Here is a 13,323-nt window from a genome sequence, read left to right as displayed (position 1 = left end):
GCAGGAAGGGAGGGGGGGCAGGGCGGTGGTATTTTAAGGCCCGGCTCTGACACAGATCCCCTCAGCGTAGATGAGGCAGTGGCAGCTCTCAGGGTCGTGTCGGCGGAGCAATGGGCCAACCCCTCCCAGGCTTAGCATGCTGATACCTCCAAATGTCATCTCTAAAATGCTGGAGAAGTTTATTGCTCTTGAAACACAGCCCAGAACGCCTTGGCTCCTGCTCCGGGGTAGAGAGGGAACACAGAGGGGGCCCCTTTGGCCAAACACTGCAGCTCCATGCCAGTGCACGCACACACCCCTCCCCCTCTGGCCCAACACACACACAGCACACCGACCCTCCAGTACACAGCAGGCTATTCCCCAAGCAAGACCTTAGCTTCTTAAGCTCCCTAATAGATGAATAATACAGGCTGTTTGTGATAAAATGTTTGTCTCATGGATTATTTATGCAGCACACATTACATCATTGTAACACTGCGATCATTGGCTTTACAACAGCAGTAAAAAATCAGCTTGAAGAGAAGTCAGTGTGAAATGGATATTCCTGTGTAAACATATGAGACAAGACGTCTTCCTCTTTTTGCTCTATTTCTCAAACCCTGTCAGCGAGTTGTGAAGGGGAATATTGTATGAAAGGAGCACTCGGCTCTGTGGCTCACTCGCTAGCTATGCTTCCTTGCTCTTTTGAAGACCACCTGTCAGTGGCCTCATTGAAATGTTTTTACAAAGGTGAGTGCCGGCTGCTCTCTGTGAACTCGCTATAGAAACTGTCCTTGAAATAAGAGTGAGTGTTCTCAGGAGGCCTGTAGCCCTCTGCCAGGCCAATGAGCAGCAAGAAGATGGATCAATCACAGAGGACCTACCTCTGTTAACAGCAGAGGACGGAAGCTGAAAAGAAAAAGAGCAATAGATGTGATGAGCCTCTTTCTCTCTCTTGCCTACTCATTGTACATATTCATATGAAAGGTCCTTTGCCATATTTACTTTTTGTTAAGGTTGCTCCTACTAAAGACTTCCTCAGTCAACTGGTAGTTGTTTTGTTTGTCAACATTTGCATAGTTATATCACGCCAAAGATATGAACATACATTTTTGGAGGGTTGGACATTGGTTTGAGTACCAGGCAAGCGGCAACCTCCGGTCTAACAATATGAGGCCAATGCGGAAGTGCTAAAAACTGCAGTTCATTGAGGATCCGCTTGAGGCTGGCTCCGGAAGTAACGGAAACCACATACACACCAATTCAAAAAAGCCGATCTTTACAGCAGAAATAAACATGTTTACAGCCTGGTACAAAAGACGAGTGTATTCTGGATAGCTCATTTCTCAATCGCCACACACTGTACTCGCGGCAATTTCAAATATATTTAGATTACGAGTCTTCCATAATGAGAGGCACAGCTGACTTGATTGACAGGCAGGAACACTGTAGCTGTTGGCTAGGAGGCTCAGAGCCCGCCACAACTCAACTCAACTCAACTCAACTCAACTCAACTCAACTCAACTCAACTCAACTCAACTCAACTCAACTCAACTCAACTCAACTCAACTCAACTTCATTTATAAAGCACTTTAAAAACGACCACAGCTGAAACATAGTGCTGTACATAAATAGACAAACAACGCAGGCATAAAACAATTAAAACACAGGATAATAAAACAATAAAAACAATAGAAAGAATAAATAAAACAAACCATAAAATACTTAACCAGGAGCAGAGTCTCATGCAGGGTTGAAAGCCAAAGAATAAAAATGGGTTTTTAGACGAGTTTTAATCGCTCGTCAGCAGTGATGTTGAGTTCTGCATTTCCAATGTGGCTTCCGCCGCCGATTCGCCTCAAAACAGCGCTTCAGAAACAGATGGGTGACGTCACGGATACTACGTCCATTATTTATACAGTCTATGGTCCCAAGTCTAAAAAATAAAGTTACATTGGTAGCACTTGGCTGCAGTACAGGTTAATAACAAGCCATGAAAATGAGCCATTGAAATATAAATATACAACCACACGCACCAAGTACACTCCCCGCATACATGCAAACAGCCAACGCTGTAATGATTAATCTCCTATCAGTTTTAGTCCTTTGCACTGTAAGGTTGTCAAAATGTTCATACTTTGATACTTTACTACACGCTTTAAAACAATACACCTGTTGTTTTTATCATCAGTAATATTAAAGAGTACCAAAGCTTATGAAAAACCTAACCTACAGTCATGTTTTCAACTAGAGCCTGCCGTGAGCAAGTAAAGGAAGAGAGAGTGAGGCAGCAAGGTGGTCAATCAACATAGATGTAAAGGAAAGACAGAGAGAGAGAGCTGTTAAAGTAAATGAAGCCACTAAACTGAAACATTTGGAATTATGTTTCACAACAGTTATGCTCTAAAAATTATTAATTCACTGCTAGTCACGCTTCTTCCTGCTACTGTGTGTCTCCCTGCTCTGCCCTCCGTCACAGCCACTACACAGCTAACTCTCCTCGTCCACAGGTCAACCTGTACTGATGTTTTGTGAGTTCCTTTAAGTTAAACTTTAGTCTGCAACCAGCCAAACAATCTAAACTTCTTAAACCTTTTTTCCCCTGACAAATGAAAAGGTGACTTTAAGAGTGCGGCTGTGCTTCCTAACCTAGGAGACGGTCTTTCCCCTCATCAGTGTTTACTATGCAAGAGTGGAAGTGAGCAATTTCCAGGCACAAAAATGAACACTCCCATGTAAGGAATTTGGCTAAATCCTTAATATGTGGTTAAACTGATACTCTGCAATGAACTAAGGATATAGATAACTCTTCATTCTTGGAGGGAGGATGCTTGTCTTGTTAGTTACAAATTATGTCTAAGGGTGGTGTGACCAAAATGGCGCCTGACTTAACCCAAATCTCTTAGGGGAGGCTCGGTTCTTATTCATTTTGGCAGTCAACTGCAAGCACTTAAATGGTCATGAAACGTAAATCTCCTGCCCAGAGGAATTGTAGGCTTTGCCAGTGGCTGTCATAAGATATCATGTTTGCTATATACACGTCAACGAGAGCTTGAGTAATGCGTCTTTGGCAGACCTGTGTCTTAATCTCAGCTCCATCTCCTCTCAGGAAAAACACTAGAGGGGTTGTTTTTACAAAGAGATTGTGGATTTACCCAGATGACATTTAAGTACACCGCTTGTTGCCTGAATACAAATTATTTCCAGCAATAGATGCACGCAAAGTCGGTAGAGATGTCAAATATTTATTTTCTGGCTGTTACATTTGTTCCACATGTTTTTTGATCTTCTATCACCGTAAGAGTAAACATGTACAGAGATGTTTTATTTTTTGTGAAGGGAGAAACTGCTGCATGCGGCTGATAATGTTGTGACTGTGTGGAGAGCATACTAATGCGCCCTTCCTCTGCCTCTCAGTGCTATGAGAGAATTGACCTTCTCACAGGCTGTTATTCTTGTCAGAGAGAGTGACTTTGCACTTTTACCTCTTCTGAACTGGAATGCAGCCTGAACTTTTCAGATAGAGCTCCTTCAAAGGCTCTGAAATTTAAAATAATACCATCTGCCACAACCAGTGGTGACCAGTTTTGGTACTGAGACTTGGATTCCTTTCTTTTCGGTTTATCTGTACTTTATTTCATTGCAAATTTTGAACAAGTTCCCATTTTAAAGGGCTGCACGGTGTAGTAGGACTGCAGCTTTCACATTTGTCATAAAATAGTAAAAACAGCTCGAGTTATTTCTCAATTTCTGCCCTCACTATGTGTGTAGGTACACAGCCATCCAGCAGCTGAACACACTCCCATTATAGGTTAAAGAGTTGTTCTTTGAAGTCTTTCCTGGAGGAAATTGTGAAACTGAAAACACCAGATTCGTGACTGCAATTACAAAGAAGAAAGAAAGCGGAATATAAACTAGATTTTGACTCACACTGTTAAGAAAATAGAGAGTAAAAAAGAATCTGAATTTCAAAAGACACAAACATGTCTCTAAACTGTCAGATCAGTAAGATAGTTCGTCCTGTCAGAAAGTACCTTTCAGCAAAGTAAAGATAAGTCTGAAGAGTTCACAACAATATGACTTCACATTCTCTATTTGAACACGAGTTTCACTAATAAAAGTAATCCTGGTAAGAATATAGTATAACAACTTTAAAAAGCATAGTAATAGAAGAATGAAAGTTTCTTGTTATAACATGATAAGTTTGTTTGTTGAATCATGTGAAAACATCTTGTTATGAATAGATATGTGAGTGTTGAGTTGACTAAACATTTGAATGTTTTCACCCTCACTGGTCTGCTCCAGGGTTGTTGGTTAAACAAGACCACAATATAAGTGTTGATCCTATGTTTTGTCTCAGCGGCAGAGCAGCCACCCACCACTAGAGCTGTAGCTCCGGTTAATGGCTACTGTCAGAATGCTGTAATGTTCAGCTTCCAGGATGTAAACAAGCAGTATTTTGATTTGGGAGTATTTTGATCTAAAAATGGAGATGAAGTTGTATGCAGGCTGTGACTGGTTAAACTGGCATATAACCACTCAACCAGAGCGATGCGTAACAAACCAGCACAGGCATGTTGATGTTAATTATTATTCATACATTATGCTAATAATTTAATAATACCAGCCCTAAATTGTTTTTATGAAAAACCTAACCTACAGTCAAATTTTCAACCAGAAGCTGCTATGAGAAAGTAAAGGGAGAGAGATTGAGACAGCAAGGTGGTTTATCAACATAGAGGAAAAGGAAAGACAGAGAGAGCTGTTTGAGTAAACAAAGCAACTAAACTGAAAAAACTACAAAGCTAACTTTTAGCCAGAGGTCACAGTATGTGTTGGCATCATTTGAAAAACTACCAAAGGCATTATTCTCTGCATTTTTACCTCAAACTAAATCTAAATGGTTGCAGATCCATTAGTCAATTGATCATGTATATTAGCTCCTAAATGTATCTTAAACCAGAGCTGTTAAATTACCACATTTAAAAAAACTACAAGTTCTACATTCCACTGCATACCCAGCATCTCCAGTGCTGTAAGTGACTCATCCAATCCGTCCTAAAATTCTTGCCTGCTCTGGATTTCAAGATAAGGTCGATCTCAGGACTTTGTATTCTGACACTGACAGACCCGGACAAGCTCAGCTTCATTTCATGCACCGTGAGTGCAGAAACACTCTTAAAATGGACTGCTGGAAACATGCTCAGACACTTGAATGCTCAAACGCTTCATTTATCAACGTTACAGTTATTGCTCCTGGCAGCACCCGGCTATCTTTTATCTTCTCCACGTAATGAATACTGACACTATTTTTCTCATTGTTCTCACTTTCTCGTCTACATGCAACCTTGATGAGAGGTGTTTTCAGTGCACACAAACTGGATGAGAAAAGAGCTCTTTTTGCTGGCAGAGTTGAAATGGAGTTGTTAAATCTGTCAGTAATTACTGTAGTATCTGAGTTAGTGCAATGGGAGATGCAGTTATGGTTCACAAAAGTCTTTTTGACATATTTGAAACAAATGTGGAAACTTTAATTTGATATTTGTGAGAACAGTTAACTAATGTCACACCCACTCATTCCACACAAGTGATCTCCTATTTTCAAACACAACAAAAGCGTTTTGACAAGGTCAGTCAGTGAAAATGCCATTAACCCCGCTGAATTCCTCTTGAGTTGAAGCGGAGCAGAGGTCAACCTGTGAACCCGTGGCCCCCACCAGCAGCAGCAGCAGCAGCATTAGAGGACCTGATATATTTTGGCCCTGGTGCAACCTAATGAAATGTGTTAAGGAGGGAGGAGGAGGGGGGGAGTTTTAGGGGCCAAGGGGGCAGTCACCCATGCAGCAGACAACCTCCTCCTGACTTAATTTGTCCCCATGCATTACCCTCTTGTTCAAGTAATCCTATACAAGTACGTGGCGGAGTTGGGTGCATAAGGAGGCCTGCCATTTGTTGTTTCGACAGCATTGAAAAGGAAATGAGTGGTAAAATTACAGGCCAATTCCTCTCAGTAATGTGGGCTTCACTCAGCTGTCATGAGTGACCCTAATAAGGCCTGCACAAAGGGGAAGGACAGGGGGGGATGGGAGCCGGGGGTTTGTTCCAAATCACTCTGTTTCTTCCCAAGAAACAAATGTAGAGAGTAAAGAGGGAGATCATGGCTCATGCAAACACTGATATGTAACTCCCCGTGTGTAAACAAACGATCATGCATGGAAAGTCGGCTCAGTTTGTTTTCTCCTACTGGGACATTTGTTTGGGTTGTTTTGTCAAGGCCTGTCCGTGTTTACACAGCCTTGGTGTTGAAACCTTTGTCCAGGCAGCTTGGACATTATTCCTGGGATGAAAGTGTTCAGATTATGGCTTCACAAATAATCAGGATTTTATTGTTTTTACAATATGAACAGAAGTCTGAATTTATTCAAATAGATAAGAAAAACATTCTATTACATCTATCAGCCCCACTCCGATTTAATTGGTGCCAATTTGCTGGTTATAACAACCCTCTGATTTTGGCTTTGTTAAGAATTCAGGAGCGTTATATTGCACACAGGTGATGTTTAAAACATAAAGAACTGCAAATAAAGCTAGGAGCTTTGAGTTGTTGCTAATATGCCTACTTAATATTTATTTTCACATCACATGCATGTCATAATGCTATCTCAATATTGAACATGTACTTATATTGTATTATATATTGGATCTTTTTCTCATATTATGTTGGCCTGGTTCAGATAAATGCACATTGATTTCAGCCAGTCTTCTTAGCAGGCCTCTGAGAATACTTTTCTGATAATGCTGTGCTATTTTATGAAGTCAGAAACCCCTGTTGGAGCCGAAATGTTTGTTTAATTCATTGTTATTTGGTCCCTGCAGAGACACAACTCTGTAATGATTTTGTGGGTAATTCTTGCGCTTAATACCAGGGGAAGTCTTGGCTTGTGGTGTGCATAAAGTCAAAGCTCCAGGGGATGGTGTTCAGCTGTGAATGGGAGCAAAAAGCTTTCTGACAGTGTCAGCGTTGGAGTGTTTTGTTAGTTTGGTTCAAATTGTTTCGCTAATAATCAGTGTTTAGTTTGTGCTGAATGTACGGACTCAACATGTGTAAAGATATTATCAGTGAGATGAGCGTGAATCGAACCTCAGTGGCAGCTGCTTCAAGCTAGGGATGGGTATTTCAAACCAATATACTATTCGATAATCATTGGCATCTATTTGACGATTATACGAATAATCCCCCTGCAGGACGAGGTGCTGCTAGTAGCGGGCACTGACGGCGTCTGTCTCGATCTTTGTTTCGGTGTTTCTGTGACGCGGCGTGGCGTGTGTTTACATTTTACAGCCATGCTCAGTCTCTGGAAATACGTATGTAGTAGTATGAGATTCAAAAACTGAGAAAATCTGCGACTGTAGTGAATGTCTTCTTCTTCTTCTTTTGCTATTTAATTTGGTTAGCATTCTTCTCCTTCTGTTACTTAATGTGGTTAGCAAACGGCTTTAAGACGCTCTGTAGCCACCGTCTGGAGGGAATACCGTATTACAACCAGGCACCGGTGAAAAGATGAAGTATTGTACTTTTAAAATGAGAAAATATTTGCAGTAACTCTTCGATTTGTACAAAGTGACCAAATATTCAAAAGTCATTGCCCATCCCTTCTTTAAACCAAACATGCATTCAGTCTGTCCTGGTTGGTTCAAGAAACTCCTTCAAATGTTCACAAGAGCAGCTAGCAGCATTAGCCATGCTGAATGCCTGCCAGGTGTCGTAAAGCTGATTACAATTGCAGTAAAACACAGTGCTAGGTAACTCTCAGCAACTCTCGGATCCTCCCAGAATGTGAGCTTTCATTCAGTGTGCAGGACCACACTAAAATCAGCGCGTTATAGCCTGTTCATGCACAACACTGCCATTAGGAAGGCCTTATCAGTGCTACTCCAGTCAAAACAATGTATTATCAGTTATGTCAAATGTAAATGCTGGAAGACAAATTCAAGGTGCGAGTTGTCAGGTTGAGAAATATGTTTTAAAAGCGGTACCGTGCTCCGTGTTTGCAAGTATTTTTCGCACTAACTGCCTCGTGTGCAGTCAGCATGTCAATACATTGAATATTAAACCAGTATCAAGAAAACAATGAAGCAGTTGTTTTTGGGCGCTCGGCTTTCATTCTGTCAAGCTTGATTTTTGATATGAAGTAAATCTACTTTGTATGCAACGGGGTGAGACAGATTGTTGCACTCTGCCTCCCCTCGCTCAGAAACAATTCTTATCTCCAAAAAATTATCAGAACAATTTACTGAAGAAAAAAGGCAGAAATGACAGCGTAGCAATGAAGATGTCAAATGATTTCCAAAAATCTGTCATTATTTCTACAAGTTCAGGCTCATACTACTTAAACTGTGGGGCTTGGAATCTAAATGGCTGAACTCTGATGCAATGAAAACTCTTTTCACCGCCTGAGATAACTCGTTGTGTCATTTTCTGTTCCTGTGCAGCACACACACTCACACACACTCACACACACTCACGCACACACGCACACACGCACACACACACACACACACACACACACACACACACACACACACACACACACACACACACACACACTGAAAGCCTTTTAACAGCATGAGTTTTTCTTGCCTTTTTCCAACAAATTAATTAAACATGAAGCGCTTCAACATTCTGAGTTAGTATCCACGTCTGGTGTTTTTTTTTTTTTTTAGCGCCATTCCCTTTTGAGATAAGATGCATCCAAATTCCTCTGCATGTCCTTGAGATGTCCCACATAGCATCCAAAGAACTTCTTTATTAGCATTCATGGAAAGTATTGCAGAGGCAGAGATCTGAGGTGACCCATAAGCCAAGGACCACTCTTGACAGGATTACAGAGTTTCTTTGGCTTCGATGTGGGAGGGGGGCCAGAAGGACTCCACTCTTGGGAGGGAAAAAAAATCGAGACCAGCATAAAGTCTGCAAAAAGGCATGGCAAAGTCTGCGCTTCAGGCAAAGAAACTGATGAAGTGAAAATTGAGCTGTTGGCCTGTAATAAGTTTCACCGGGGTTTCTGTAGCATATTTGTTGGTGTAGTCTATTAGCTGTGGTTATGTTAAACACATTTTTCTATGGCTGTGTGACATTTCCTATGGCTGCCCTTTCAGTGTGTAAGAGCCTCCAGTATGTTTTAGCCTCATGCAGTAATGAAATGTTATAGAGTGCTTAATAATTGAGGTTTTCATTCAACTTTTGCACTTGGTAGCACATTAAGTACTCCTAGACATTCAATCAATTTTGTATTCAGAGTGTAAATGCTGGAGAAGATTGATTTCCAATGATCCCTCCACTTATTCTCAAAACCCCGTCATTTGCTTTTGCATTTATGAGTCAAAGTTTTTTCTCCCCTACACTGTCGGCTGCTTTTTCCTTGGCAGTAACCCGAGACGAATATATGAGGAAAGTGCAGGGATATTCAGCTCGTGGCAAAGATTGATGTTCCAACAGGCCAGTGATTTGTATCACTCAACAAAACTCCCCGTGGAATTTCTTCAGAACAAGATTGTGAAAGTCCTTGATAAGTGAGCCAAGGGTCTGACCTGAGCCATGTGAAAACAAGAGACACCTCTGCAGCTGCTTGAAGATGGTCTCTGAGATTCTCTGGATTCAGTTTGACTCAGTAAATCTGAGGGATTGGATTACAGGCTTGATGTGCTAAGTTAACAGCTTTTTATTGAAGATGGCACAAAGCTGTGTAAGTGTCAACTGGGGTTAGAATCCCAACAAAAGACAACTGGATCTTTTGTTACAATTTTACAAATGTAGCACTTCATAGGATGTTAACAACATTGAACAAAAGGTTTGTTTATATTATTTGAATGATAAAACTTCTTAGATTACAGAGATCATTTTTGTTTTAGTTTTGAAAAGTATTGTAGAATATTCTCTGGTATATTTCCTGTATTTGATACGTGTTGGTTTGGCCGTCTTACACTGCTCCGGTAGTCATGTGACTAAGAGACAGGAAGTGAAGTATTGGGTGTAAGAAGTGTTCTGTTGTTTTAATAAACGAGTACGGCAGAGCGTCACGGTTGTTTGACCGTGTGCAATATGGCATTGAGCTGTTTCAATGCGTAGAACATTGACATGTCGTTACTTAAGAATGGTTAGGAAAATAAGTAAGTGTAGATATATGGCAGTAACAAAGAAGACAACCGATAGCCATTACATAGGAGTTATTGTATTTTCAAAAACTGCTGGAAGAAAATATTTATTTTTAAATAATTGAGTCACCTTTTTATGTTTGGTTTATCATCATAGTGTACAAAAACGAGTTGCAACTCATTTTACTGTTTCCTGTAGCTCTTGCCTTCACGTTCAATCAATACGAACATGTGAAGGAGGCCGTCTGTGTTGGCCCTGCACTTGCATGCTCTGTGTGTGTGAGTGAGGGGAGGCAGGGTCAGAAGTCAGTATTCAATAGTTTGTTATTTAATATGTTTAATGATATCAACCCTGTTGGGAACCCACTTCCAGCAGCTGTTTTTCTAACTTAGAATAGAGACTGGACAATGGACAAGGTAAAAAGGTACATGAAATAATAAGAATGAGACTTGTTTAACATAAATTATAGATTCTTCCAGAACAAAAATCAGGAACCAGGATCATAATGAATTCATTGACATGGATCATAGTAATTTAAAATGCAAATTGATGATATATAATTGAAGTGCTGTGCATTTTCTCTACGTTAACTTTGCTCAGATCTGATTCTTCTCTCCATGCACAGCCATTGTCAAAGCTAATGAAACAAGGAGACACTCCAATATAAAGACCAAATGCTCATTTAATATAATTAAAGACTTCTTACAACTTGCGGTACAATTTCTAAATCCCTGGCTTGGCAAAGCAGACATGACTATATCCTGCACGTCATGAAAGGCTGCTCATTCATTTGGCCTGCCTTGATTTACATCCTGCCACAACCAGCTGCCAGAGCCATTTTGTGCTGAAGTGTTTGGAGAGCAGAGGGGGGCGGGCTGTTGAAGGCGTTTTAGAAAAGGTCTGTGTTCTTTTAATGGGACAGAAATGTGAACTGGAGAACCCCCCCCCTCCACTACCCTGCACACAAAAAACAAAAAATCAGCTGCAGTGGGATCTAGCCTTGACCGAAACGCTCATGTTTTCAGGCCATAGGGTGAAGGAAGAGACTTGTGGCCGAGAGTCAGCAGGTTCCTGTAAACAGATATAAATGCCTCATACACTTGCTACTTTATGCCAGAGGCAGTGAGAGAAAAATGAGCTCTAAACTGTGACTTGTGTGTGTGTGGGAGGGAAAAAGATTGTAAGCCGGGGATGGTTATACCATTGAAAGGAGGAAATGAGGGTGAGGGTGAAGGAGAGAGGGGAAAATGGGGTGAGCAAGAGAGGTTTCCTAAGCTAATAAAATGCTCTGAGGGACGGAAGCTGCCAGCCAGCATTCCTGTGCCATTAGATAAGTCAGCTCGCTGCAGCCTCCAGTTTCTCTGCAGTGCTGAAGTGGCAAGCTGAGGTCACCACCGGGGAGCGAGGGTGGTGGTGGTGGGGGCAATAAATTCTGAACCCTTTTGTGCATGGTCGTTGCTTCTAATCCTCTGAAGCTCTTTGGTTGATGATTTACTTTTGATTTTACGAGCAAAAGCTGCAAATTATCATTCATCTGCTTTCAGAATTCCGTCTCTTTAAAACGGCCTTCAGCAGCAGCAGCTCTGTGCTATTTGTGTGGATTGAATGAATGAGTTGTATTCACTGCAGAAAATATCCTAAGTACAGGGTTTTAGTAATTTCGTACAAATCTGCACACTTGATCCTGAAATGTTCTGATCAAAAGCCAGCGCTTTCCAGATGAACAGTTCTAAGTATCTTAAGGAGAAACACACACAGAGGGTGATGTGATCTTCTGGAACTAATTTAAGATTTTAAATGTGAGGTCAGGTATCACACTCTGCGCAGGTCGGATTGTATAACTCACACTGAGTGCTACCAAATTCACACTAGCCAAATGGCATCACAGAAGCGTGACAGATTGCAGCAATACCAGTGAAGTCAAGGAGCTGTTCTTGCACACTCAGTTACAGTCCATCAAAGTGAACCGTTCACAATGAACCAGTTCTAATGATGGAGCTTGATGCTTGTTTTTAAGAGGCTCCCTGAGGTTATGTATCTGTTAGCTGCAAGTAAGATTGAGAACTTAAAGGAAAATATCTATTTCCAAATAATGCTCATTCTGGGAAACTGTCTGTGACTGTGCTGTGAGATGCCTTCTGTAATTGTACGGGGCTTTCTCTGAGTTCTCTACACTAACTTCATTGTTATTATTCTGAGAAAGATCTTCTGCCAGTTTCTTCTTCAGGTTCTTCTTCAGTACTGACTGCAGTTGAGTCTGTTCCAAGTCATTATAGAGACATCAGTCAGTCAGGCCCTGTGGGCTCTACACAGCGAACATGATTCAAGAAGGATTTTTGATTTTGAATCTTGCATACTATACTCTTTTTTGCAAAGATCAACACAGTGATGCAGAAGCAGCGATGCCCTTTATTTGTTCACAAGATAATGCAGACAGTTGGACCTCACACTGTAAATCAGTCTGTTGTGTTTCTCTCATGTTTACATGAGAGTCTATCCCTCTTCTACAGTGTAGTACAGTATGACAGTGTCACACCCTGAAGTTCAAACACACTTATTTGCCTTTTAATCATTTGATTAATAAGCAATATCACCCCAAATGGAGACATTTCCCGAACACATTAGTTAACCTTGAGGCAGCTGGTTGCTTATCTACTAACAGGTTACACATCAAAGTACTCAAAGCCCTCAGTATTTTTTTATATAATGTTTATGTGATGTCAAATCTCCCCCACACATTAAATGTAGGGATGGGCATTTAAAGCCGAAATACTATTCAATAAGCATTGGCCTCTATTCGACGATTATTCAAATAATCACGGTGTCTAATGTTGGTGTATCTGTGTGTGTTTACATTTTACAGCCATGCTCAGTCTCTGGAAATACCTGTGTAGTAGTGTGAGATTCCGAAATAGAGAAAATCGCTGCTTCTTCTTTTGCTATTTAATGCAGTTAGAATTCTTCTCCTTCTGTTTGCTAATAGGGTTAGCAGACAACTTAAAGACGCTCTGTAGCCAACGTCAGGCAGGAATTCTGTATTACAACCAGGCACCGGTAAAATGATGAAAAATTGTACTTTTAAAATGAGAAAATATTGGAAGTAACTCTTCGATTTTTACTAAGTGAACGAATATTTGAACATTCGAAAATCATTGCCCATCCCTAGTTAAATGATGGACTATTTTGTG

The 13,323-nt window shown here is 40.9% G+C and overlaps 1 protein-coding gene across 1 annotated transcript in view; it reads left to right on the top strand.

Moving 5' to 3' along the window:
* LOC117810282 (zinc finger protein 609-like) overlaps nt 1-13,323 on the top strand; it is a 102,318-nt gene that overhangs the window by 76,166 nt on the left and 12,829 nt on the right. The gene's annotated exons all lie outside the window — the stretch shown is intronic.

The sequence above is a fragment of the Notolabrus celidotus genome, chromosome 3 (assembly GCF_009762535.1).
Source record: "Notolabrus celidotus isolate fNotCel1 chromosome 3, fNotCel1.pri, whole genome shotgun sequence".
NCBI classification, from domain to species: domain Eukaryota; kingdom Metazoa; phylum Chordata; class Actinopteri; order Labriformes; family Labridae; genus Notolabrus; species Notolabrus celidotus.
Note: the sequence above shows the minus strand (reverse complement) of the source record. Positions and strands in the feature narration are given on the sequence as shown.